Raw genomic sequence first — 26,993 nt, 5'->3', positions numbered from 1 at the left:
TGAGGTGGGGGATCCCGAAACCAAATTGTGGGTCCCCAGGGTCTTGGCCTCGGGAATAGGCGCAGAGCCCAAAGCCCGGACCTATGGGAACTTCAGTTTCTCTGCCTGAGGTATCCCTGGCGCTCCTGGGGTCTTTTTCACTCAAATTTCGAAATGCAGTTGGATTTCTTATGTTGGAACCTAGAATCGTTGCAAACGGCAGGTATTACGATTTCCATGGTTACATTGCAAAGTACAAACGTACGTCTTGTTTCCGTAGTGTAGTGGTTATCACGTTCGCCTCACACGCGAAAGGTCCCCGGTTCGAAACCGGGCGGAAACAGCATTGTTTTCCTGAATGTTAATCCTTTCTCAACAAAGGCGGGGGCGGAGAAAAGGGTCGACTGGACTACACTAGTATAAGGGAGGCAAATGTGTAGCTGCATCTTTGAGTCTCAAAAGACATGAGAGGTTGCCATTACTACCACCCAACCGATCTACTGCCCACCAATCCACACCTAATTTTTCGCCTCCTAGGTCTTCTGGCAAGGAGACCACAATTGTCACCGGCTCCCATGAAGGGAGGTGAGGGCATATGTCAGTGACGTCTTCAGGAGACCAGGAAAAATCCCTTAAGTGATTATGTCCCTGAAAGCTCAGGAAGTATTTCAGGGGGTCCTAGGTGGCTTCCCTCCAGCCCGGAGCACAGTTGCAGAACAGGTTCATTCACCTGAGAGAAAACCAACCTAAATCCGCTTCCGGATCTCAAGCTGAGGCTATATAGAGTCAACCTTCCACAGCCACACCAATTAAAAGTGTATATTTTTTATATTAGAATTGCACAGGTTCTTCTACCCTAAATGATCTCCGGAAAACTGTGAGGGTCCAAACCACCGTCCGGAGGTTCAGGCAACCAACAATTTTAACAGCTGCGATTCCCGCTGTGGGCGCACGATCCCGGAAGGCGCTCACCCCTGGCCAGCCCTTCTCTGCTTTGTCCCTGCGCGTTGGCAGCTCTGCCTTGACGGGTCTGGGGCCGCTGCGCCCAGCGCTGGCTGTGCCCTCTGTTCTCTGGAGGGAGAGCTTAGGCAGCCTGGTGCCACAGGGCGCCGCTCGGACCCGCTGAGTGGCCACCACCGGTGTAGCTGCAGGCCAAGCGCCCGCATCCTCAGGATCCGCCCTTTACCCAGGCGCAAGGCCCAACCCTCTCCCCACAGCTTCCTGCCAGCGGTACTTGGGCTTTTACCCACAGCCTCGTCCTTCCTTGGTCTTTACAGCCATTGCCTCTAAAGAGTCACCACCTTGGAGCTATCTGTCCCGCTGCAGAGCTGCGCTGCTTCCTGGAGGTTTACTTTCTGCCCAAGGCCCAGCACTGATGTCAGGGATCAGCAGTGACTTCATGATTCTCTGCCTGGACTTCAAGGACTCTTGGATCCACCAAGAGTGTAAGGGAATGTGACCAGGTTATTAGTTGTAAACGTTCCTTTCTACACGCAGAACCGCCCCAGAACACACCTCCCACGCTGGGGGGGGGGTTGCTGCACCCCAGGCCAAGCACTGATTACTGCAGTATCACAGCCCCGCCCCCAAGCCAGCCAAGTCTATAAGTAGACAAAGTCATTAGCATCTTTTATTCCCCCCAAAAAACGCCAAGGGAATTTTTCTTTTCCTCATTTCCTCAGCTGACAGAAGCCCTGCTCCTGGCTGCTGAATCTCTGCATAGACCAGGCTTACCTGAGTAATAAATACTCCAGCAGAGGTAATAAATGAGGTTTTGTTGACAGTGAGAAAAGAAGAAAAATAACTACATGTTTTGGCCAGAAATTGAACCTAGAAGAAATAATTCAACCTTAATCATTGAAGTTTCTAGTTTTACAAATCCTGCATAGCTTATAATACACCCAATACTTCTAGGTCTCATTAGGTCCAGGGTTCATTTTCCAGACTCCCTTACAGAACTGCAAACCGAGTGGTCCAATCTAAATGGGATGGCCCAACTTTTTTCAGTTACACTGAGTCCCCTCTTTTCTGAAGTTCTGGCTGGGATGGAAGAGAACTCCAGCTTGGACCCAGCTCTTCAATCAAGGTATACATTCCAGCTGAGGTCCACAAGCCAAAACAATCCTTGGTCTATGCACCTAAAGTCCTCCATGTTCTCAAGGCACCTCTGAGACTTGACTACTAAGAATTCCCCTAAAGAACAAGTTCTATAATGCTCCTTTTAGGCTACTTCTCAGAAGGACCTAGAAAACTGACTTGGTGTGAATTGAAGTATGCTGTAAGTGAAGGAGAGGAGAGGAGGGGAGGAGAGGAGAGGGGAGGGGGAAAGAAAAGAAAGAGGAAGAGGGAGGGAGGGGAAGAGAGCAAGAGAAAGAAAGAAAGAGAGAGAAAGAGAGGAAGGAAGGAAGGAAGGAAGGAAGGAAGGAAGGAAGGAAGGAAGGAAGGAAGGAAGGAAGGAAGGAAGGAAGGGAGGGAGGGAGGGAGGGAGGGAGGGAGGGAGGGAGGGAGGGAGGGAGGGAGGGAAAGAAAGGGAAAGAAGGAAGAAAGAAAGAAAGCTGATTTGGTGGAATTAAAAAGCCAGAATGCCAGCAGAGTCAGCACAGTCACATGTTTTGGTGTTTGCTTCCCAATTTCTGTGGGCAGCCAGAGGCTCACACTGACTCTAGCAAGTGTCCATGCCTCAAAGCCAACACAAGTCTAGCTCCTACTGAGTCAATCAAACTCTTTCCCTATTGGTTGGACACTTCAAGTTTTCTTTCAACACATCTTCTGGCCTCTGGGACCTCAATGAACAAGGTAGAGAGGATTGCTACTCATTATTACATACATCCAGATGTATGTGTGGTCCAGATGCCTTCAGGCCAACCCCAATTGAGATAATTAGGAACCAATCCAGTTACAATGATGCAAACCTTTGGAATTTTGTCTTTAGGATTAAGAGGGGGATGTGCAAACTCTGTCTTTAAACAACAGAATATTGGCAGTATTTTTCCACACTTAGGAAGCAAACTAATGTAGCTATTCTGAGGGTCAGTCTGAGGGTAGCCTAGTGAAATTGTGTGCACAAATCCTGTACCGCATACCTTCTATTGGTGTGCATGTAACACAGAGTTCATCACAACACAAAGTTCATCACAAGACATTTATTTCACTAAACCAAAACCCACCACACCAATGTCACTGATGGAAAGAAATTATTGACTGCAAATAAATTAGATAGAGAAAAAGATGGATAATAGATTGATAGATACAAAGTCCAAGAACCAGGTTTTATCTGTAAAAACCAAAGATCTCATTTTTTACTCATGAGATGCAACAAAGGAACCAAGAGAATGTGGGCCAATTACTCTAAGAATCCAGGTCTGCAAGAGATGCACTGTCAGATGCACAATTCCATTGCCTTCAATCATTTGCATGAGTGGGATAATTTCTGAAGAAATAACAAACACTGGGAAGGAAATAGTCACGTATCAGCATGCTAATTCATTTATGTATGGAAGGGAAAAGAGTTATTAGATTGTTTGCATCCAACAAAGGTGAAATACAATTTATAAAGAAAAGGGAGAAAACAAATATCTGGGACCAGCAAGGGTTATTTCCCCTCCTATTGAGCAAGTTACTTGGGAGGAAATTACTAGAGGAGTCACTCTGGCCAGTGTTCTCTGGACCCAATTAACAAGGTCACCACCAGGCAGAAAGAAACTGATACCAGATGAAAGTTGGATGCACACAGAAAATGAAGAACCTGGAAATGCATCTACATGGGCAAATATATAGAATCTTTTCTCAGTATTTAAATCTATTTTTTTAAAATCTGTTTAAACAGAAGTAATAATGATGGATTATAGGATTTATAATACATGTAAAGTAAGATGCATGACATTAATAGCATAAAGGCAGGCAGGGGAAAACGTGAAGAGGTGTGATACCACTTGAAAGCAGACTGTGATAGGTTAAAGTTGTATACTCTAAACCCTAAAATAATCACAAAAGAAAGTGTGATGGCTATTATAATAAGCTACAAAGAAGAGTAAATGATATGATATAAAAAACCACGTAAACAGTATAACTAAGCAATCACTGTTCCAGGACTCTACCCTATAGAAATACCTGCATAAGTCGTCAAGATATTTGTGCAAGAATGCTGACTGCATCATTATTTGTAATAATAAAAGCATGGAATCAATGTCAAAACTAGATAGGAAGGGGGGAAATAAATACTAGTGGAACTTCTTTGTCAATAGTAAGTAGAGGACAATTTTGATGTTTGTATTTTTTCATACTTGTGTCTGTGGGGTTCCCACACATGCAACTAGTTTCTTCTCAAGGGATCTAATTTCATAAGGAAGATCTGAGGGGGACTTGCTTTGGGTTCTCTTGCCATGCACAAGATAGAGGTCTACTTTCTCTTTGTGCAGATATACAGGGGCAGAAAGACTGCAAATATTTTAAAATAAGACCTACGTCCCTGGGTGGGCTCGAACCACCAACCTTTCGGTTAACAGCCGAACGCGCTAACCGATTGCGCCACAGAGACACCGGCCTGCCACTTTTTTTTGTCTCTATGTGAAATATGCAATCACGATGCTCCAGGCAGTGCTGTTGGCCTTATGTGGGACAAGTATGCAAACTACAAAGTTTCAAAAACCCGAAAAAATTAAGTCCACTAATCGTGTTGTTTATCATGTTAGAAAACCTGGTGTTGAGGGACTCTGAACACAGAAGAGCGGCCGAATAGGCTTCCTCCCACCTTAATCCTCGCCTTCTTCAGAAGCCAATCCCCTTAAAGACACCTGAGCCTGTGACTCCTGCCTGAGCCGAGTGAAGCCCAAGGGACTCTGCATGCCCAGTGGGCCCCATGATGGCTCTTTCTGTTCTTTGCGCCACCTTCTCCCGAGCATCTGTGTGGCTTGCTCTCGCCTTCTTCAACCCAGTTGCGCCGAGGGCGGGGTGCGGTGGGGCAGGAGCAGAAAAACAGGCAGGGAGTCCAAAAGGGACATGTAAAAGCGGGGGAAAGAAGCAAGGACGACCGGGACTAGATAACAGGACCTCCCAGGGTGCCTGTGCAAAGGCACGGGCCCTGGGAGAGAAGATAAGAAATGTATCTGAATGGAGAAGGGAAACCAGAGAAGACATCAGAGAAAAGCACAAGGACCTGTAGCTGTCTAAGAAAACAGCAATAAAAATAGTGTAAATGCTTTCCCCTTAAAAAAAAAAAATCGAGAGAAGCAAAATGACGACTAACAGGTTTGGGACACCTTGATATCCTGTAGTGGTTAATACTCCGCGTTGTGCCCACAGTAATCTCGGTTCTAATCCGAATCCTGGTAGAGTCCGCCTCTATCTTGGAACCACTGGAGCGGAACCCACGAGTTTTTTTGGTTTGCTTTAGTTTCCGCGCCAGCTGCGGCTTTTATTGGCAGCCAAAAACCTGGGTCACAGCTCCATACGTTCAGGGGAAAGGAAGGAAACTCAATAGTGCACAAACAAGGGGCATGGTCAAAAAGAAATCTTCGATGCGTGTCTCACCCTTTAGCAGAAAATATCAAGTGGCTCTCAACCAGTCTGTTCTGTATCGTCCACTAATGAAATGGAGTGGTCACTGCAGTCTTTCTGGTTAAGAGATTTCAAATATTGGTGGAGCTTTTAATAAGAAAGAAAAACAGAGAAAACTTTCGAACTTAGAGGGAAAAGGAGGGATGAGAATGCGACGACTTTAAGAGAGAAAAAAAGACCGAGGAAGAAGCCGCGTGGAAGTGGCCAGGCGGCAGAGTGAGGGAGGGACAAGTTCATGAACCCGGGTTAGGGGAGAGCACGAGTTCAGCCCTCTGCTAGCACAAATACGGCAGTACAGTTTCCCGCATGGAGGAAATCGCGGGATATGCAAGTATGCAATGCGACGGAGAAGCTTCACCGTGAAAGACTGAAATTCTTGATAAGGGTGTCTCCCCTGCCAGGTGTACCCTCCGCAGGCGCAGCGCGGGCTCCCATCTCCACACCTTACACTCAGCGCCACCACCCTGCCCTCTACCCGCCCAATGCCATTCTCCCAGACAGCTCTCAGCCCAAGAATCCACTGACCGTCACCCACACGACAACCCACCATCCGGCTAATCTGACCACCTTTCAGCAGTGGCTCCAGACCGGCAGCCACCAAGCTGTCTCACCTACCCACCTGTACCTGCCTCCTCGGTGGAGTCAGTCCACCTCGCCTCCTGACTCTCGCTCTCCTCTTGGCTTACAGTGGACGCAGGATTTATCCGAACACCTCTTGGGGGTATTGAATGGAAAAGGGAAAACGTGCTCATGTGCGTGGTGGAGTGTAGAGATTGTGGGAATTGACTGTAATACCATCGTTTTGAGGTTCTGGTGATTTTCACACCTACCTTCCGCTAATGTGCCTGGTACTAGTTTTCCATTTGAGCATACGTCACATGCTGCCTCTGTTGAGTCAGTTAACGTCACCTCCCTGTTCCCGCTCTCTCTATAAGGGGAACAGCCCTCAAGGACCTTACCCGCGCTCACCCCCCTCCCACCCTCACGGCTATGGCCTCCCAGTGGCCTCTGCGGAAGGCCCAACAAGCACTTGACCTGCGAACGCAGCTGAGGAGGCTCAGCTGACCTGCCCGTTTCCAGCCGTGCGCACAAACGCCACGGCTTGGCTTGGCCTCTCTTAGTCACTGGGAGCTCAGGCAGCGGCAAGAAGCGTGGGGTTCTCGGGTGCAGCTTCACATGAATTGCCATCTCTGCGCGGTTGTGCAAGCCTGTGTAAGTTACTCAGAGGCTCTGGAAAGTCACTTGTGCGGTTGACGAGTGACACGGAGCTAAAGCAAGAGTGGCATGTCCTGGGAAGCAGCCCACCATTACTTGCCCTCGGTGGCTCTTCTGCACCTGGCCCTTGGAGGTGCCAAGATGGTGCAAAAGTGTTTCCCTGACCGGGAATCGAACCCGGGCCGCGGCGGTGAGAGCGCCGAATCCTAGCCACTAGACCACCAGGGAGCTGCGACAGTCCTGTTCTTCTAGAAAGAAACTTTCGCTGAGCTCTGGGCACCTGTGGGTTTTGTGGAGGTCCACTGAAGTTCCAGGAGTCATCTCATAAGGCCGTTCCCTCCCTGCTTTCCCCGTGCGTTCTGCTGGGCCCCCCAGGGCCACAGTCCCGGGCCGAGTTACTTCGTCACGACTGCCCTAGAGATGCCTCTTTGCGAGGCGGCAGCGCGTGGAGACTCGCGGGGCCGGGCGGTGGACGAGGTTGCCGGGAGAGGCGGAAGCGGGCAGGCCCCGGGGTGAGAAGGGAGCTGAACACCTAGAACCCCCGGCGCGGCCAACGTCAGAAAGCACGCGGACGGCCGCAGAAACCCTCACAGCCTGCATGGAAAAGACTTTCGAGTTCAGGGCTCCGGGCCCCTGAACTGATCGCCCACCTTCCCCACAACCTGCTGCACCTGCCGCCTCCCGTCTTAGTCCAGGGCAACTCCATCCTCCCGGACGCTCGGCCCCAAATCCGAGAGTTCTGTCTGACGCCGGGGTTTTCTTCACATCCAATATCCAGCTAGTCGGGAACTCGTGATTTCTCGCCGGTCAAGTGTGTGCACAGTGACCCACACTGGGTTTCTCAGCCTCGAGGCCTCGACAGCACTGATATGTTGGATCGGATAATTCGTTGCGGGGAGGGCGCCTCCCGTGGATGAGAAGATGCTTAGCGACATCCGTCGCCTCTGCTGACTAGGCGCCAGGAGACAACTCTCCCCTCCCCCATCTCTCCGGGCTGTGGCCGTCAAAAATGTTTCCACACCTTGCCTAGTGTCGCCGCGGGGGGGGGGGGGGGGGAGGGCGGGAGGGCAAAACCGTCCCCTCTTGAGAACCATGCTTGTGCCTGTTGCAGTTCTCTGAGCTTGTGCAGATGACTCTCCGGATAAAGGCTCAGGGGTACATTCAACCTGAGATCCCCCTCCCCCAGCCCCCTCTCACAAATTGAGTAAAAAATCCAGCTATGGCAGTGTATTAGAAAGAAAGGGGTTAAATATTAAGAACAGTACAAATCTGTACTAGGATAATCATAAACAAGAGAATAAAACAGTGAAAACATGACTCTTAGACAAAGATAAAAGGGAAAAAAACTTTAAAACGGTTAGAAGTAGTAATGTTCTAGTGTCTACGGGAAATATCACAAGGTATCACAGTTTAAAAGTAGAATTATTGGATCCTCAATCTTTTCCAGGCACTCAAAAGAGGCTTCAGAGGAGAGAAGCTCCACTCTCTCACAGATCTGGAATAACTTGCCACACATGCCCAAATATCCAACCTCCTCAACTGTCACTGGGTCTTGAATGCCGGTTTAGGTAAAGAGCTAGTGTTTATCTCAAGACTGGTTGGAAAGGGATTGAAAAGCACCAAACAATGGAAGGGAAAAGAAATTGCTTCAGCCAGTGAGAAAATGAACTTTTCATAGGTCCACACTATATTTAAGACCAAACACAAGGAACTGAATGAAATTTTGATGTTTTTCTATAAAAATCTCTTATCCAGTTAGGTCTTTTTCAGAATTAGGCTATTACAAATCAGATATTTTGATTTGAGTGCCGTAACTTTATAGCTGTAAGTCTGGTGTGTCTCCTTTGCAACCTTTGCTCTGAGTGTTTTTATTCTGTGCTACCTGTGTCTTCCAGAAAAAAACAGTATATAAACCTATTTTAGAACTGCTTTTTCAAAGTCCTCACAGAGATTCTTTCTGATTAGACCTACTCTAGCAATCAAAGGACAAGCACTGGTCCTTCTTACCACCCACGTGAGAAATCCAAATTTGATTCCTGGCCAATGCAGGTTTTCCTTGCACTTTTTGTGTCCAGTGCTTTCTCTGCCGGATTACCTGTTGCACCAATAAAATAGGACATTTCAGGGTTCTGGTCTCTAAGCCTCCAGTGGCAACAATAAAAGGAAGTAAAGGGCAACTATACCTCTTGAGTTAATTCTGGAGCAGAAGACACTGAGGAATTGATCTAAACAAGAGAATTTCCAGAGCTCTGTCTTAGAAATGACACTTAATCCTGGAGGATGGTTTTAAATACTTGAAACCAAAACTATTGTTACTTTTATTCTTTCTCCTGGCAAATATCTGGAATCTAAAGAGTCATCTGGTCATTGATTTATGTGCTAGACCTTGGACCAACCTCTGGGCAGTGTCTCACTATGGAATGAAGATCACAAAATGAAGATCCCAGAAAGAGAGAGCTGCAGGACAGGGCTGTCACCTGGTGGTGCAGGAGGCATAAGAAGCCCAAGGAAAGGGGAGATTTGTATGGAGGAATCCCTATGAAACACATGGGCCTCTGACCTTCCTGTGGAGGTGAGCCCTAGCCTTTACTGATCTTGGTGAAATTAAGGACAATGATGAGCCCCAAGGGGAAAGAAACATCCCCCAAAATTATTTCTATCACCCCTATTGGTTTTACTCTCCACCAAGAAAATCTTCCATTCAGGAAATCACTTTTCATACTTATGGTTAAGAGTATGGGGAGGAGGACATGGCAGTCATTAGCTCTGGAGATTTGGAAGAGGACACTCTGGAAAAAGAAAGCCCAGGAATCATCTGGTTTGTCCACACATGTTTACATCAACAAACTCTTCCTCAGCAAAGATATGTGGTTCCTAGGTATTATATCATGGCTGCTACACATTGGCAATTGAGTAAGTGCCACTGATAAATTTCTTTCTTGAAGGGTTAAGAAATGCAATTGGCCCAGAGCCATGGAGTAAGGAGGCAAGAGCCAAACCAAAAATGTTTTTCTCCATCTTATTCTCTCTGTGATACTTGTGAACATCAACCTTCCACACACACCATTTTAAAATAGCCTTCAGTCTCTATGGAGGTTAGTTTGCATTGTCTCTTAATTTTTTCATAGGTCTTGGAAGCCATGTTTCCCCCTTGCTTCTATAATTCTTCTAGGAATGATTTTGAGTGAGCCAATCAACAGTTCAGACTTAAACAACATCCTGGATTATTTAAAATTTCCAAACTGTCAATAAATATTACTCAGTTTTAACTTAAATTTAATTTTTATTTACATTTCCCACACAGAGTTCTCCATCCTTCTGCTCACATTTTCTTGGATGGTTCTCCAATGCAACTATATATACACCTACCATCCTGTTACTTCCCTTCTTTCCTCTATGCATTGGATCTCCTGTTTCTTTATATCATGTCTTTCTCTTCCTTGGTTTTCACTCATGTATTAAAAGCTAATGCCTTTAATACATTTACACACATTTGGCAGTTTGTGTATAAAATTCTAGTTTAGGCCGGGCGCAGTGGCTTACACCTGTAATCCTAGCATTCTGAGAGGCCGAGTCAGGTGGATTGCTCAAAGCCAGGAGTTCAAAACCAGCCTGAGCAAGAGCGAGACCCCGTCTCTACCATAAATAGAAAGAAATTAATTGACCAACTAATATATAGAGAAAAAATTAGCCAGGCATGGTGGCACATGCCTGTAGTCCCAGCTACTCGGGAGGCTGAGGCAGTAGGATCGCTTGAGCCCAGGAATTTGAGGTTGCTGTGAGCTAGGCTGATGCCATGGCACTCACTCTAGCCTGGGCAACAAAGGGAAACTCTGTTTCAAAATAAAATAAAATAAAATAAAATTCTAGCTTAGAAGTAGTTTTCCTTGATTTTATTTTCTAGCCTTAGTGTTGTTTCAAGAAAATCAATGACATTCAGACCTAATCTTACTCTATAGAGTCTTTTTTTTTTCCTCTTCATGTCTTTAGGGTCTTTTCTTCATATATGATATTCTTCATATATGACATTCCAGGATGGTATATCTTACTGTGGCTCTTTAGACCTTCTTTGGGCCAGGAAATCCACTGAGCCTTCCAATAAGGCACTACATGTCCATAAAATGCAGGATTTTTCTCATTATGATTAGCGGATAATTTCTTCTCCTTTGTTTTCTTGGGAGGTGCAAGAAATTGTTTCTATTGGGTAGTAGTATATTGTGCCCTCTTCACAGGAAACTGTTTTTTCATGAGAGATATTTACTTGTGTTATGGAGTGTATAGCCAGATATCAAATTACAAGACATACACCCATAGAGTTATATTCTAAATTCTGAGAGGATATCAGAAAGAGGACCCAATGGAGAAACTTATTTACACACCCACCCACTCTCTGTGACTGTTCAAAGGTTAATTCCAGGATTGTTAGTCAATCCCCAAAGCCTGCTAAAAGAAAGAGAAGTATCATATTGTATTTTGGAGAACAGTTTCCAGGATTATTTCCTTCATGTTCTTGAGTCTATAGAACTTTCCAGAATCAGTACGCTTGTGCAAGCAGGAGAAAGGGGAGAGTATTCCTACTTTTTGAGAGATATTGAGAAAAATGAAATGAAAAAAGAAAAAAGAAGAAAAACAAATGAAGAAATATAAAAAGATATGTTGAGGAAACCTTTGTCTGGAGTTTTGTAGGCATCATCTGTCAGTGCAAATTTTGCTTATAGAATCCATTGCAGCACTGCCTTCCTTAGCAGTAAAAACTAGACCTAAATATGTTTGCCTTTAAAAGTTGGCACCACCAGATAAGCAGTAAAACGGTGTTGGATTCTTCTAGAATGCCCTAGAACCTCTGCATATTAGTAGGATATCAGAAAACAAAATACTTCCCCAATAAATCAAGTCATTCAGCATCTCTGACTCCTAAAAGTTAGCTTGTCTGGATATAACTCTTTGGTTCTTCTTGACTTGGGAGAGTCAAAACCTTATCCTAGATTTTAATCAATTATTCTTATATAAGCTACTAATGCATTCTCCAAATTTTCACTTTCCTTGTAAGTAGGTACCATTTTTATGTGCACATACTCATTTTTCTTGTGTATATAGTTAATATTTTGAGTTAAACATCTCACTTAAAATAGTTAAGAGTGTAACTTTTATGTTATATGGTTTTGTTTTGCTTTTTTATTTTCACCATTACTTGAAAAAAGTTTCACCCACGATTAGCTCATGAGGTCATGTCACATTTTTTTCAAACTTAACCCAAGAGAAAAAACGTATATATATAAACCATTTCCCACTTTGGGAGGCCAAGACAGGAGGATTGCTTGAGGCCAGGAGTTCAAGACCAGCCTGGGCAACATAGAGATGCTGCCCTCTCTAAAAAACAAAACAAAAAAATTTATTAGCATGTGCATCAAGTGGCACACACCTATAGTCCTAGCTACTCCAGAGGCTGAGGTGGGAGGATTCCTTGAACCCAGGAGTTTGAGGTTGCAGTGAGCTATGATCAAGCCACTGTACTTCAGCCTGGGCAGCAGAGTGCCCTCTCTTGAAAAATCAAACAAAAATGTATGAGCCAATTAAAATATTTCTGCCTGGATAGAGACTACAAAAAGTCATTTATAATCATTGTTAAATCAGATACAAAGAAAGAATATCTGGATAAAGACAATCAGATTTCTGTGAAATGGATCAAGGTTATTTGGCTCCATTCAAAATTGATAATTAGCTGGACAGGGTTCCCAGAAAAAACTCTTAAAGTCATTTTAGTCTATCAGCATTTTAACAGGAATGCTACTATTTTCCCAGAGGAGGTAGCTGATTTTATCAGACCACAAAAGTTGTTTCCCTGGTCAAATTTAGTACACATTTCTATCTCAATATTATCTATCATTCATTTCTAATATTTAAATACTTTAATTCATATTTATTTTGCTTAGTATGTATTAGTGTTTTACTGCAAATGACAACAAACCAAATACTAAATTCCCAAGCCAAGAAAGGAAATTTATTATTAATATTAATAGTTGTCAGGAAAATTGGCCAAGACATAAAAATAAGTAAAAGAGATTCCTGGATGTCCTTGATATGAAGTCTTGGACACCATTTCACATCAACTTTTATATAAAAATTTTAGAGGAAATATTGTAGGCTGTGTGCCAAGAGGCAAAATCAAGGATATTATGTAGGTAGGTACATGACACAAATAAGAAAACAAATTCCCTTACATCTGTAGGATTTCGTTCAAAAAAAAAAAAAAAAAAAAGAAAACAAATTCCCATATAGTTTTTTAAAAGAATGTTTATTGCATCTTTATTCATAATAGTACAAAACTGGAACCAATTCAAGTGTCCATTAACTGTAGAATGCATAAATATATTGTGGCACTTTTAAATGGCCTTTAGTGATATTTCACTTCTATACCATAACAATTTACCCAATTTAAAATGTACAACTCTGGAAGGCCGAGGTGGGCAGATTGCTCAAGGTCAGGAGTTCGAAACCAGCCTGAGCAAGAGCAAGACCCGGTCTCTACTATAAATAGAAAGAAATTAATTGGCCAACAAATATATATAGAAAAATTAGCCGGGCATGGTGGCGCATGCCTGTAATCCCAGCTACTCAGGAAGCTGAGGCAGCAGGATCGCTTGAGCCCAGGAGTTTGAGGTTGCTGTGAGCTAGGCTGATGCCACGGCACTCACTCTAGCCTGGGCAACAAAATGAGACTCTGTCTCAAAATAAAATAAAATAAAATAAAATGTACAACTCAGTGACTTTTACTAAATTTACTGTGTTATGCAACCACCACCATTGTCTAGTTTTAGAAAACTTTCATTACCCTAGTAAGATCCCTCATGTTCCTTTATGGTTAATCCCTTTTCTTACCCTCAGCCTCAGGCAAACACTAATCTATTTCCTCTCTGTATGATTTGTTTAATTTATTTAATTATAGTACATTCGTACAACAGAAGCAGATTGTCATGTATTCTTATAAAGAAAAAATTACATCTACATACAATTAACAGTGAAGAATCTCACAGACAAAATTGAATATAAGTAGCCAAATCGCATCCCTCCCCCCAAAAAAATATATACTATGTGATTCCATTTATGGAAGTTCAAGAGCAGGCAAACACCAATCAGTCATGATAAACATTAGAATAGTGGTTATCATTGAGAGAGGCATTGACAGAGGGGAAAAGATGGAGATTTCTGAAGTGCTAGAAATATTCCGCAGGTTGGTCTGGGTGGTTTACTTGGGCATAAACATATGTGAAAATTAATGTATTCGTTCCCCTGAATTTTTTAATTTTATGCTTTAAAGAAAATAAAGTCACACCCATACTGATTGTTTTATATCCTTGCTTACCTCATTCTTTCCCTGCCCTTTCACTTCCGTTTCTAACATCTTACTGCCAAACTGAATGCAAATTCTCTGAGAAATATTACTGAAAGAATCCTGTTACTTCCTTAAAGACCCATAACCGTTTTTATTGACGAAATTCAAAATTAATAACTGACCACAACCTCTGGAATGGAAAATGTCCTTTGCGCGGAGATCCCGGAACGGCCCGGCTTGCCCCCGCAACCCGGCGCAGCCCTCGCTCCCCAGCCCGCCGCCACCCCAAGGCCACTTCCCCGCTGCTGTCGCCCACTGAGGAAAGACTCGGCGCCCAGCCGGGAATGGCAGCTCCCGCCAGACCCGCCAGGGCCACAAGTCCCGGAGCGAGTCGCCTCGTCCCGGGCCGCGCCTCACGACTGGCCTGGAAATGCGCCTTTGCGGGGCGGCAGCGCGTGCAGAGCCGGCGACGGGCCGGGCTGGGCGCGGGTAGTGGGGCAGGTGCCGCCGGGAGAAGGCGGGACGGGAGGCGCCCGCCCAACCTCCGAAAAGGACCAGAGGGATGCAGAAACCCACCCAGCGTTCCTCTTTCACGGAAAAAGAAAACTCTTTCAAGAAGGCCCCAGGGCTCTGAACCAAATTCCAGCTCTTTCCCCTACAGCCTGCTACACCCGCAGCTTTAGTTCGTGGCAACTTCATCCTTCCGCATGCTCAGGCCCCAAAACAGTTGTTTTTATTTTTTTGTTTTTGTTTTTGAGACAGAGTCTCAACTCTGTTGCCCCAGAATAGAGTGCTGTGGCGTCAGCCTAGCTCACAGCAACCTCAAACTCCTGGGCTCAAGCGATCCTCCTGCTTCAGCCTCCCGAGTAGCTGGGACTACAGGCATGCGCCACCATGCCCGGCTAATTTTTTCTTTATATTTTTAGTTGCCCCTTCCTGCAAGGGGCAGCTTTCTTTAATTGGATACTCAAGTTTCTAAACAGCTGAAAAAATTCAAATACAGGTCCTTTAAGGATTGTTCAAATCATACTATCAAAAGGAGAGAAAAGAGATGAGCATTTCTTACAACCATACAAATAAAATTGAATAATCTCCAGAATGTTAAGGAAGTCCAGCCCTTAATAAAAATGAATAAAAAGCAATGTATCATCCACTGTTATATACCCTGGAAAGAGAATGTCCTGCCACACTCAAAAGGGCATCCTGGAATTACTCAGATTTTTGGCAGTGAGTGTCCTCCAAGGACCTAAATGTGGTTGATTACTTCCTTTTGTTTCCTTCACTGATAAGCATTGTGAAGATACCATTGCCTCTGTTTCCACCTTAAATGATGTTACTTACCACGATAAATTCCTTAAGAATACCCACTAGTTTCATAGAATTATTCTGCTTAATACAGTTAAAACAAATTGGCACTTTCTTCCTCTGGAATGAATATACAAATTAGGTCTCGAAACATTTAAAGGAGTTATTGCCCCAATTATCCTAGAGATGATAATAATCACTTATATAAATTTAAAATGAGAAAATTAAGAATTTCTTGAAAATTATTTTACTATTTTTGCTCTACATGTGCTGTTTCACTAAGGCCAAATTTTTGTTGTTAAATTTGTAACATGAAAAAATAATAGATTTAGCTATAGATTAAATTAATGGTCTTGAATGCTTGGTACAAAAAAAAGGAAATGAAATTGATAGCATGGAGAAATCTATACTTTTAAACAATTTAAAGAATTTAAATATTTGATATATAATGGCATGGAAAAAGTTTGTTATGTCATTTTTAAAAATCAGTGTGTCTCCTCTGACAAATTAGAATGGCTTAGTAATTTTGGTCTATAAACTACTATTAATATATCTTATCTTTTCTTTCATATTTTCTTATAATATAGAAAATAATGGTAGTATAATATTCTAGTATATACAAGACTTGGGTTTATTTTGGCTTGAAAATCCCAATTAAGTTGAACTTCCTAAATTTCCTAAGCCAACTGTCATACAGGAAAGTAGATCCCCGAAGTGGAGTCTGGCCTGAAGGCCCAGTGGATTCTTGACTTCCCACAGGAAAAAATACAATAGCCAGCCCAGCCTACAGAATAAAGCAAAACCAAGTTTATTAAAGTAACAAAGAAACAGAAGGAAGGCTTGCTCCATAGGCAAAACAGCAGCTCTCTTTCTGAGCAACAGAAAGTAGCACTTTGTGAGTTGCCAAGGTCTTATTTTATACCTCCTATTTAATTTTATGTTAAACTGAGGGAAGATTAGTCATAAGACTTCTGGGAAAGGGGTGGGGAGTTACCTCAAACCGAGGGTTCCTTCTCTTTTTAAACCATATAGGGTAATTTCCAGGAATTGCCATGGTATTTGTAAACTGTCGTGACGCTGGCGGTAGTTTCTTTTAGCAAGCTAACACATTGTAAACTGAGTGTGATGAGCAGTGAGGGTAATCTGAGGTCATTTTTTCATGCCCATCTCGGTTCTGGCTGGTTTTAGCCAGCTCCTCTACCACCTCCTATTTTATCAGAGACCTTGGATCAGGTTTTATGACTTGGCGCTAGAGCAGGGTTCCCTATCTCAGTTGTACTGGTTAAAGAAGCAAACATCACTTCCAACAAATATTTAAATTTATGAAAATTAAAAATTAGGTGTTCAAGTCAATTAAATATAGCAGATATTTATTTAGATAAAATTTATATAGCAGATAATATACTTCTAGAAACATGGGACTTAATTATTTCACTTACAATTTCTGAGTAAATATTTTTAGATGTCATCTAATATATGATGTCATCATTCTCTATTATATGTCAGCTCAATTTATACTTTTGAGATATACATGAATAACTTTAAAATCCATGACTCATTAAATGGAATTAATGAATGAATAATCTTGATCGCTTTTAGAGTCTCTCTCTCTCTCACTACTTTCCTTGAAGAATGGCGTTGATTGCTGGGTTCACATATATTTCTATATTTTGTGGGCACATTGCTGGTGCTGTGGATTCTTGCGTGTTCTCTCGACTCTTGGGAACTTTGCAAAAGTTCAGTCAAGTGATTTGTTGTTTTCAATGTTCTGACATTTCCAAATCACATGCCTTGGTGTTGTGTACTGCAGAGCTCCTCAAATCTTAAACTGCCACCTTCATTTCTGGTTATATATTGATTTTTTTTTTACATGGTACTTGTTTTTTATCAAAGCTACCAAGCCAGCTTTGCAAAGATATGATATCACTGAAAAGAATGTTGCTGCTGAATTTTAATTAAACTTGGATAAGTTTGACTTTTAAAAAAAAGACTCAGATTTCCAAATTTTGCAGGATGGGAACACTGGAAACTCTTGTTCATTTCTGGTAGGAATATAAGTTCAAAAACTTTGGAAAATTGTTTGGCAGTATCTACTAATGGTCAAACATACATACATGTATGCTATAATCCAACAATTCTACTTTTAGCTGTATCCCTTAGACCTGCAACTATTGAACACTTGAAATGTTGCTGATGTCACATGTTGTAATGATAATATTTTTATGTATTTGGGTGAATAAAATATTATTAAATTTCATTTCTTTTTCTTTTCTTTTTTTTTTTTTGAGACAGAATCTCACTCCGTTGCCAGGGCTAGAGTGCCGTGGCATCGTCAGCCTAGCTCACAGCAACCTCAAATTCCTGGGCTCAAGCAATCCTTCTGCCTCAGCCTCCCGAGTAGCTGGGACTACAGGCATGCACCACTATGTCCGGCTAATTTTTTTTATATACATATATTTTTTTAGTTGGCTAACGTAATTCTTCCTATTTTTAGTAGGGACGGGGTCTTGCTCTTGCTCAGGCTGGTTTCAAACTCCTGACCTTGAGCAATCCGCAGGCCTCAACCTCCCAGAGTGCTAGGATTACAGGCGTGAGCCACCGTGCCTGGCACACTTCTTTTTCTTTACTTTCTAAAATGTGCCTATTAGAAAATAAAATATCACATATGTGGCCAGCATTCTATTTCTAGGGGAATGTGCCACCCTAGCGAAATGTGTGAACATAGCCTGCCAAAAGACACATAAAAGAATGTTCCTAGGGCTGGTGCCAGTGGCTCACACCTTTATTCCCAGCTTCTTGGGAGGCTGAAGCAGGAGGATCCTTTGAGCTCAGGAGTTCAAAGTGAGGGTGAGCTATGACCGTGCCACTGCACTTCAGCCTGGGCAACAAAGCCAGGCCCTGTCTCTAAAAAAATAAAAGAATAAATAAGTTGAAATATATGCAAAGAAATACACATAGAAACAAAGAACTACATGAAATGCATGGATGAATCTCACAGACATACTGTTGAGTGAGAGAAAAACCTATGCCTCTCTCCTCCCCAAAAAACTCACTACACACTTGATGTTTCAATTTATATGAAAGTAAAGGGCAGAGAAAACTAATCTATCCTAGTAGAGTTGGATCCGGCCGGTGGAAACTAAATCTGTCGAGTATTGTCAGAGTTCAGGGTTGTATTCTTTGCATTAAAAGCCATCAGTTAAGCACCTCAAATAAAATTTCCCTCAGATATTTTCGTTGAATTTGGACGATTTGTTTGTCTTTGCAGAATATAAAGCGCTAACATAAGGTAAGCACTAAGGTCTGGAGATGGCGGTGGTGGAGATGACAAAGTCCCACACCATGCCTGAGAGTTGTCCAATCATCTCTGCTGGGGCAACAGTTATGCATAATTCTGTATTTGCAAACAAAAACAAAACAGAACCAAAACCAAAAACCCCAACAACAGCAACAAACAACTCCCTCTCCCCCCAAAGCCCTACAAGATTCATGAAATTAGACAACGATCTCTCTAACACCACTAGTGGTAAAAAAAAAAAAAAAAAAGTTAAATTTCACTTCTTTATTTCTAAATTTCACTTCAGTATGGATGGCTGGTTTGCAGTCACTGAGCATTCTTTCTAGTTTCATAAACGTGGTTTCTCTCTGATATTGTATGGCTTATCAAATTTTAGCTGGAGTGCCGCATCACAAAGATAACCATATTTGGAAGGAACCGATTCCCTTTGTATTGCTTTATAAACGTTCTATTTTACGCATGAAAAGCCACTATTTTGCGAAGGGTACAGAGACTTCTCTGACCACCAGAAGGGTCCCATGAGGGACACAGCTTAAGAACTCGCCCAGCTGGACGAAACCAGCCCCCACACTGGTCGCACCGCCCCAACCCGGCGCGGCGGGAGGGAAGGAGCGAGACGCAGACGTCACTTCCCCCACCGCGCCGGTTGGCCGGCTGACGGCGTGGGGGTGGGGCGGAGAGCGCTGCCGGGACCCGAGGGGACTGGAGGGAAGGACGCCTGGGTGACATCACGGATGGGGCGTCTGCTATGCAGATGAGGCAGCGCGGGGGCTGCCGCGTGGGCACCTGGCGCTTAAAGGCGGTCGGGTTGGCGTGGGTGGGAGCGAGTCCAGGAGCGTTTCTGGGAAGCGAGTGCAGTGGGCGTGTGGGAGGGGTAGGGGGTCCGGGGGAGCGCGCGGCGCCAAGTGACCGTGTGTGTACAGTGTGAGGCGTGTGAGGGTGTGTGGTGGCGGGCGGCGAGCAACTCATACTTACCTGGCAGGGGAGATACCATGATCACGAAGGTGGTTTTCCCAGGGCGAGGCTTATCCATTGCACTCCGGATGTGCTGACCCCTGCGATTTCCCCAAATGTGGGAAACTCGACTGCATAATTTGTGGTAGTGGGGGACTGCGTTCGCGCTCTCCCCTGATCTTGCAGTGTTTAATGACAGACGTTTCTGGGTTGTTTGTGTTGGCACTCTTGTGTTGCCATTTTTCAACGTCTCCCGATTAGGCGTTATTTTTTTATGCTAAGTGCGCCTCCTATATTTTATGGGCTGTGAAACATCTTTCTGTTTAGAGGTTAAGGGTGCGAGTACTCTGCTAGTAAGTGCCGGCTCACTGGGGAACTATTCTGCTTTGCTCTAGTGAAAGTTTCTACTGATTTCATGTACCTAAGCGGAAACTTCACGCAGATCTCGTTTTTTTGTCTTTAGAGGGAAACTATTGCCTCTCATGGCTGTCGGTGCTCCCCCCGTTCGTTGTAGACATAAGCCGCTTACTTTGGTAGGGCAACAGCTCTGCTGAAATCCTGGTGATTTTGCAGGTATTCACCGAGGCCCCGCAGGTCAGAACCCCAGACTCACCCAAGTCTTGGCGCCCTGCCCTGCCGACCTCCCTGGAATATAGTATGGGGCGTCTTGTGAGGAGCCGGACCGGTTTCTTATCCGCTTCTCCTCCCTCTTGCTGGGGGGCTTTTACCAGGCGATTTCCGGCCTCCTTTCCTACCTATCCCCTGCCATTTAACTATCGAATCTCAGACTTCATTTAAGTCACAGCTGCTTGTTGTCTTGCTTCCACATCCTACGTCCATTGCCAGCCAACTCTAAATACCACGCTGACCCACCCTTCTCGCCCCAAAGCCGAGTCTTCCCTCAGGCCCTCGCTGCCTTCCCTCAGGCCCTCCGCTCATCACCTTTGTAGACAGATTTTAAGGAGCAAGAAGGAAACCACTCAGATCTTGATGTCTTTATTTTTAGCCTTAGATGGTTCTTTTATTTATTTACTTTTCTGTTTTTGCTTTTGAGACAGGGTCTGGCTCTGTCACCCAGGCTGGAGTGCAGTGGCATGGTCATAGTTCACTGCAAGCCTTGGGCTCCTGGGCTGAAGGGATCCTCCTGCCTCAGCCTCCAGAGAAGCTGGGGCTACAGGCGTGAGACACCATGCCCAGCTTATTTTTCATAATTATAAATTGAAAAACTGAATGACCTGGAAGTGAAAGAACAAAATAGACATGGAAAGGGTGTGAGGCAGGTGAGAAGAAAAGGTAAAGGGATGGGCAGACCCAGTGGTGGCAGGAATTCTGTTTAGGTTAATGATTTGGAGGAAGCAGTTGATGAGATAAGGAGGATGCTGGGAGGCAGGAGGACCATGAAGATATTGAGAACAGTTTTATGCCTGTCATATAATACCTCGTGTAGAGTTTCTTCAAAGGACATGTACAGACTTACATTTCTTTTCAAGCATTTTTACCATATGTGTTTCTCTTTTATCTTCAGAGAAAGAGATGCAGAAACAGAGATTCTGAGAATGTCTTCTGGAACCAGGCTGCCTTAGATTCAAATTCCTGCTTTCAACCCCTACTTCACTGAGGCCAGGTGGGATGGCTCACTCCTGTAATCCTAGCACTCTGGGGGGCTGAGGAAGGACAATCCCTTGAGCTCAGGAGTTCAAGACCAGCCTGAGCAAGAGTGAGACCCGTCTCTACTAAAAATAGAAAAATTAGCCAGGTGTGGTGGCACACACTTGTGGTTCCAGCTACTTGGAGGCTGAGGCAGGAGGCTCCCATGAGCCTAGAAGTTTGGGGTTACTGTGAGCTAGGCTAAAGCCATGGCAGTCTACTCAGGGCAACAGAGTGAGACTCTGACTCAAAAAAAACCAAAAAATTCTACTTCACTGGCTGAGTGACCATGAACAGGTTACTTAATGTCTCTGTGTCTTGGTTTCCTCATATGCAAAATGAGGATGATGGTAAGACATCACACATAACTCATTGACTGTGCCCGGCACATGGTACTTTCCATGCACTCATTGAGTGTTAGCTTTTGTATTTTGGGTGCAATGCTGCACAAAGACAGGATGTGATGAAAACTGATTTTATTTAAGTTATACCAGTGATGTTTCTCAGTGGCTATGGGCCGTCCCAGGGAGACTGCAGTAATCATCTGACCAGCAGTAATCTCCTGGGCTGAGAGATCCCAGGAAAACCCCTCAATCTCCCACAGATCTGGCCCTCAAGGAGCTGCAGGGAATGAGCTACAGAATCAGTTGTATCTGGGAGGAACTGAGAGTCCATTAAATCACCAGTTCAGCTCATTAAAAGGGGAATAGTGATTCAATTTCTTGCTTCACATCTGACCCAACAAAATTTTTTATAGTTTTTCATTAGAAGCCATTACTCCCATCCTAGTACTAACCAGGCCCAACCCTGCCTAGCTTCATGAGATCAGGCATATTCGGGGTGGTATGGCCATAGACTATTGGAAGACATTTCTGCAGGTAGAGGAGGGAATATGTCTTTTCCTCACCCATCCTAGGTTCACAGCTGAGGCTGTATAACAAAAGACACATTAAACAATAGAAAAGTATACACATTTTTTTAAATTTAATTTTATTTTTTGAAGGGTGCTAGGGAGGAGGGGCATTCCATTTCCTTTTTGTTTTTTTTTTTTTGTTTGTTTGTTTGTTTGTTTGTTTTGAGACAGAATCTCACTATGTTGCCCTGGGGCTAGTGTAGTGGCATTGGGATAGCTCCCTGGGACCTCCAACTCCTGGGCTTAAGCGATCCTCCTGCCTCAACCTCCTGAGTAGTTGGGACTACAGGCACTTCTAGGATGATGGGCTAATTTTTTTTTTCTATTTTTAGTTAATAGAGATGGGGTCTCACTCTTGCTCAGGCTGGTCAGGCTCCTGACCTCAAGAAATCCTCCCACCTTGGCTTTCCAGAATGCTAGGATTACAGGCATGAGCCACCACAGCTGGCCGACACACTTATTTAAAATGAGTTTTACCTGACACAAAAGCCACCATATGAAAATGAAGGTCTGAGGAAACATTTAAACCTGTGGGTTTCTTTCTCTCTCTTTCTTTCTTTCTGTAGGTATGATTAAGAGTGGATAGTCATAGAGAAATATGATAGTCCAAAGGAGTATGATCTAATGGTAATGATGAACTGGGGGAAATATAGCAAGGCCTATTTGTTCAGGTTCTTCTCTGTGCCCTTGTGTATCCAGACATAGGATGCTCCTTTCCTCTGGGTATAGGGAGGTCACCTTTCACATGAGGGCCTTATGACTTGCTTCAGGGGACAAGGAGGAGAAGAGGGAGAGTGACCCTTTTGCTTCCATTGTTTTCTCAAATCCAGTCAGCTTAAAATGTTCAATATGCCAGTGTGTCATATTTAGGGTCCTATGTCCTGAGCTCCATCATGCAAATGACACAAAGCCCAGAACACGGAAAGAGTGATACTTATAACTACAAATAGTTTAAATTTGAAATACAAATGATGAACTTTAAAAAATATTATATATACAAAGGAATTTTTTTTATTTTAGCGTATTATGAGGGTACAAGTGTTAAGGTTACATATATTGCCCATGCCCCCATCCCCCCACAAACGAATTTTTTTAATGCACCCTACATTTTTGTCAAAGTTACAAGTGCCCAAAAGCTTGTTATGAACAGCAGTCCCCTATCCCCTCCTACATTTCTTCTCTCTGGGGATAACTGTTAAACTTAAAGAATTCACTCTCCCCAAACTTCCAACCAAATCTCATATAAAACCCACCGTCTCTCCCCTTCATAGGGATAGCCTTGCCAGGCCGCTCGGGAGAGATAAGGGAATGAAATGCAAGAGGGGAACTTACTTTCTTCATCCCTCCTGATAAGGACTAGGATCATCCTTCCAGGTCCTTCCCTAGAAAGATAAAAGAAAGGAATGCAAGAGGGGAGTTTACTTCCCTTATCCTTCTCGGTTGTTTGAAAAGAATGTTTACTCCTCCCAGGAAAACCCTCCATAAAACCCTACAGCTCTCCCCTTTTCTCTCCTGGACGCCCTTTGCGGCCTCCACCCATCTAGCCAGATGCTCAAAGGAAACAGCATTTTGCTACACTTGAGGCTTCGCGTGTGTCTCTCGGTTCCGGACCTAACAATGACCACTTTCAGCTCATGCGCCAGTTTGCCTATTTAGCTCCACTTCTCGAAATAAACACTGTTATTCCTTGATTTTCCCAGTTTTCCATCCCGGGCCCTGCAGACCCGCCTGCGAGGGGAAAAGCGGGGAGTGCGCGCGTTTCCCTCGCTGCCCTCAGCTCCGAGGGAGCCCACGGCGCCCGCCTTGGCCTCCACTCGCCTGCAGACCACCGGGCCCCCTCGGGACCGAACCGCAAGGGAAACGCGTTTGCAAGAACAAACGCCCGGCAAGCGCTGCGCGACATCCGTGCGGAACCGCACCGGGCCGTGGGGCGGGTCGGTAAAGGACCGGAGCCCTCCGGGGCGAGGGGCCTCGGCCGCCCGCCCTGCCCTCCCCGCCCTCTCCCTCCCTCCCTCCCTCTGCTCCTCCCCGCCTCGCCGCCTCCCCGGCTGCTCTCTCCGGCCCCCGCCCGTCTCCAGTCGCGTCCTCCCAGGGGAGCTCCCCAAAGCGAGCTGTTCGGGTCCCTCGGAGCCGCCTTCAGCTGCAAGTGTCAGAGCCGGACAGACGCTCCGCGGCCCCTGGAGAACACTGTAGTCGAGTGAAACCCGCCACGGAGCCCGTCCTCAGGTTGCCGCCGGGCAGAGGACAACTTTCCCCTCTGGTCCCCTCCGGAGGCGTCTTCTCCGTGGAGCGGACGCCGGGGACGCAGGGAGGCGCGGCCCGGCCCGCTGCCCCAGGAGCCGCCGGCGGCCGCGGTCGCGGAGCTCCGCGCTCCATCCGCTGCGCGGCGCGGCCGAGCGCGGGCGGGAGACGAGGATCCGCGCGGTCCCGCCCCAGTGTCCGCAGTCGGGACTGGGCAGCTAGAAATTCTGAATAAAACCTGAATATGAAGAATAGAATAAATTACAATCTGCAATAAAGTCGGCCACCCCAGTGAAACACAGCACTCCTCCCAAGTGAGGTCTCCGACCATCGACCCAAAGACGCAGTCCCCAGGGGCTGAGCTAGTGCTGGCGAAAGTCTTATTTATTAACACCGTTTAGTACCGAAAAGACAATTGGTGCAATTACCGCATTCCCGGGGTGAAAGAGACTTCGGGGTCTAGGATTCCGGGCGGCAGCTCTTTCAGTGGAGGAAACCCTCCCGCACCCCAGGCCCGAGGGTCCCCCAGCAGAACGTGGGGACCTGCTGTGTCGCGGGGCCCCGGGCGGTGGAGCCCCCAGGACCCATTGCACGAGGCCCGGTGGGCTCGCCGATGACGGGGACGCCCCGGGCTCTGTCGTCCCGACTCCATGTGGCGGCGGTTCCAGTGTAGACTCACCACTGTGAGAACCCGGTTTCTGGGACCCAGCCTCCGAGTAAGGGGCCAGAGAGCTCAGGGTGCTCGGGAGGCGTCGCCAGGCACAGGAAGGACGCGGGAACCCGGACAGAAACTTTTCTTTCCTGGGAACCAGGACGTGGAGGGGACCAGGAAGCCCAAACCACATTCCATTTAAGGGATTTTTTTTTTAAGGAAAAAGTCTTCATCCCAATTAAAGAACAAAGGTCCCACCGAGATTTGAACTCGGATCGCTGGATTCAGAGTCCAGAGTGCTCACCATTACACCATGGAACCCTCAAACACTCTACACCGTTGACCTATCTAAACAGAAGTCTACTGGAGGAGCTGTACTTCCCACCAACCAAGCCGCCAGGCATACTTTTTAACCCCACAAGGATCACTCCAGAGAGCTTGACCACAGAGGTGGAGTCAAAATCAACCACATACTTTTGAGGCCCAAGTCAGGGCTCTCATACTTATCCAGGCACAGTGTGTTTCCTGAGAACTTGGCCAAGTTCATTCCATTCCAATTTCTCAAGAATCATAACCCAAAAATTGCACAGTTTTTAAAAAGTGTACTTGTGTCAAGGCACCCAAGAGCACTCATTGCTGGCTCATAGTGTATGTGTACCCAAGGTCTTTTATGGTGTATACAGCATTTATGTTCACAAAATGTTGCCTCAATAAATATTTCCATGTGTAATAGATGAAAATCCATATTATATCTCAAAATAATAATCCATGTATTTTGCAGGAAAGTTCTCAAGGGTGGCCTTGGATTGTTAAAACATAAACCTAGGCACATTCATATTTTAAAGACTATTAGTGAATTCAGTGATACAAGATCAGGCAGACTGAAAGTGGCTCAGGACTCTTCTGGGAGGGGTGAGAGAGGAAACTTTTATAAAGTGTTCACAAAAGCATGACAAAGAAAACATATCTGGCCAGGTGCAGTGGCTCACACCTGTGATCCTAGCAGTCTGGGAGGCCAGGCAGGAGGATTGCTTGAGCCCAGGAGTTTGAGGTGGCTGTGAGCTTCGCTGATGCCACCACACTCTAGCTCAGGCAAGAGAGTGAGACTCTGTCTCAAAAAACAAAAACAAAAAAAGGAAACATATTTGATTGGTTAGAGCAGAAAGTCCTTAGTTAGACGCTGGTTGGTGCTGTCTGATTGGTAAAGCCTCTAGTGTTGTGTTACTGTTTACATTGGGCTTCAGTTTGCTTACATAGCAACCTAAAGGCCTGGGCCTTCTCAGCCTCACGGCCTCCCAATTTAAAAAGAAAAAATATTTGTAACAATTCCTTCCTTTTAGCTAGTCTCTCCTTTATCAGAGCTTGACCCAAATTTGGGCATAAGTGCCACTTTCTGTCATCATCATGGCTGGTTTGTCTTTATCGGCATGGGACTCATAGATCGCAAGATCAGGCTTATTGCTGCTCAACTTGTTTTTCACAGTGAAACCATCTCCCCTACTGTTGGAAGCTGCGAACATGCACTTAGACCTTTGAGAGAATGTAGGGTCTCACTCTGTTGCCTGGGCTAGACAATAGTGGTGCCATCACAGCTCACTGCAACCTCTACCACCTGGGTTCAATGGATCCTCCTGCTTGAGCATCCCCAGTAGCTGGGACTACAGGCCTGTGCCACGATGCCCAGCTAATTTAGTGGTGTCTCGCTATGTTGCTGAGGCTGGTCTCCAATGCCTGAGCCTCCAGTGATCCTTCTGCCTTGGCCTCCCAAATAGCTGTGATTACAAGCTCTAGCCACTGCACCCAGCCAATAAAACAGATTCTTACTGAACTCATGCAAATAACTATATTTCCATGTGTTTTCTGAAAAATCCCAGAACAGTATAGAAAAGCTGCCCTGCCC

General features: G+C 45.1%; 5 non-coding genes across 5 annotated transcripts; 2 read left to right on the top strand and 3 right to left on the bottom strand.

Annotated features, from left to right (window-relative positions):
- The first annotated feature begins 249 nt into the window (after positions 1 to 249).
- On the top strand, positions 250 to 322 carry TRNAV-CAC (transfer RNA valine (anticodon CAC)). The gene has a single exon. It is a non-coding gene; the product is annotated as a tRNA-Val (tRNA).
- Positions 323 to 4,442: 4,120 nt separating this feature from the next.
- On the bottom strand, positions 4,443 to 4,516 carry TRNAN-GUU (transfer RNA asparagine (anticodon GUU)). Its single transcript has one exon. It is a non-coding gene; the product is annotated as a tRNA-Asn (tRNA).
- A 2,390-nt stretch (positions 4,517 to 6,906) lies between these two features.
- Positions 6,907 to 6,978, bottom strand: TRNAE-CUC (transfer RNA glutamic acid (anticodon CUC)). The gene has a single exon. It is a non-coding gene; the product is annotated as a tRNA-Glu (tRNA).
- Positions 6,979 to 19,653: 12,675 nt separating this feature from the next.
- On the top strand, positions 19,654 to 19,817 carry LOC142869618 (U1 spliceosomal RNA). The gene has a single exon (XR_012918213.1). It is a non-coding gene; the product is annotated as a U1 spliceosomal RNA (small nuclear RNA).
- A 5,525-nt stretch (positions 19,818 to 25,342) lies between these two features.
- Positions 25,343 to 25,414, bottom strand: TRNAQ-CUG (transfer RNA glutamine (anticodon CUG)). Its single transcript has one exon. It is a non-coding gene; the product is annotated as a tRNA-Gln (tRNA).
- Between the last annotated feature and the right edge of the window lie 1,579 nt (positions 25,415 to 26,993).

The sequence above is a fragment of the Microcebus murinus genome, chromosome 2 (assembly GCF_040939455.1).
Source record: "Microcebus murinus isolate Inina chromosome 2, M.murinus_Inina_mat1.0, whole genome shotgun sequence".
Classification (NCBI taxonomy): Eukaryota; Metazoa; Chordata; class Mammalia; order Primates; family Cheirogaleidae; genus Microcebus; species Microcebus murinus.
Note: the sequence above shows the minus strand (reverse complement) of the source record. Positions and strands in the feature narration are given on the sequence as shown.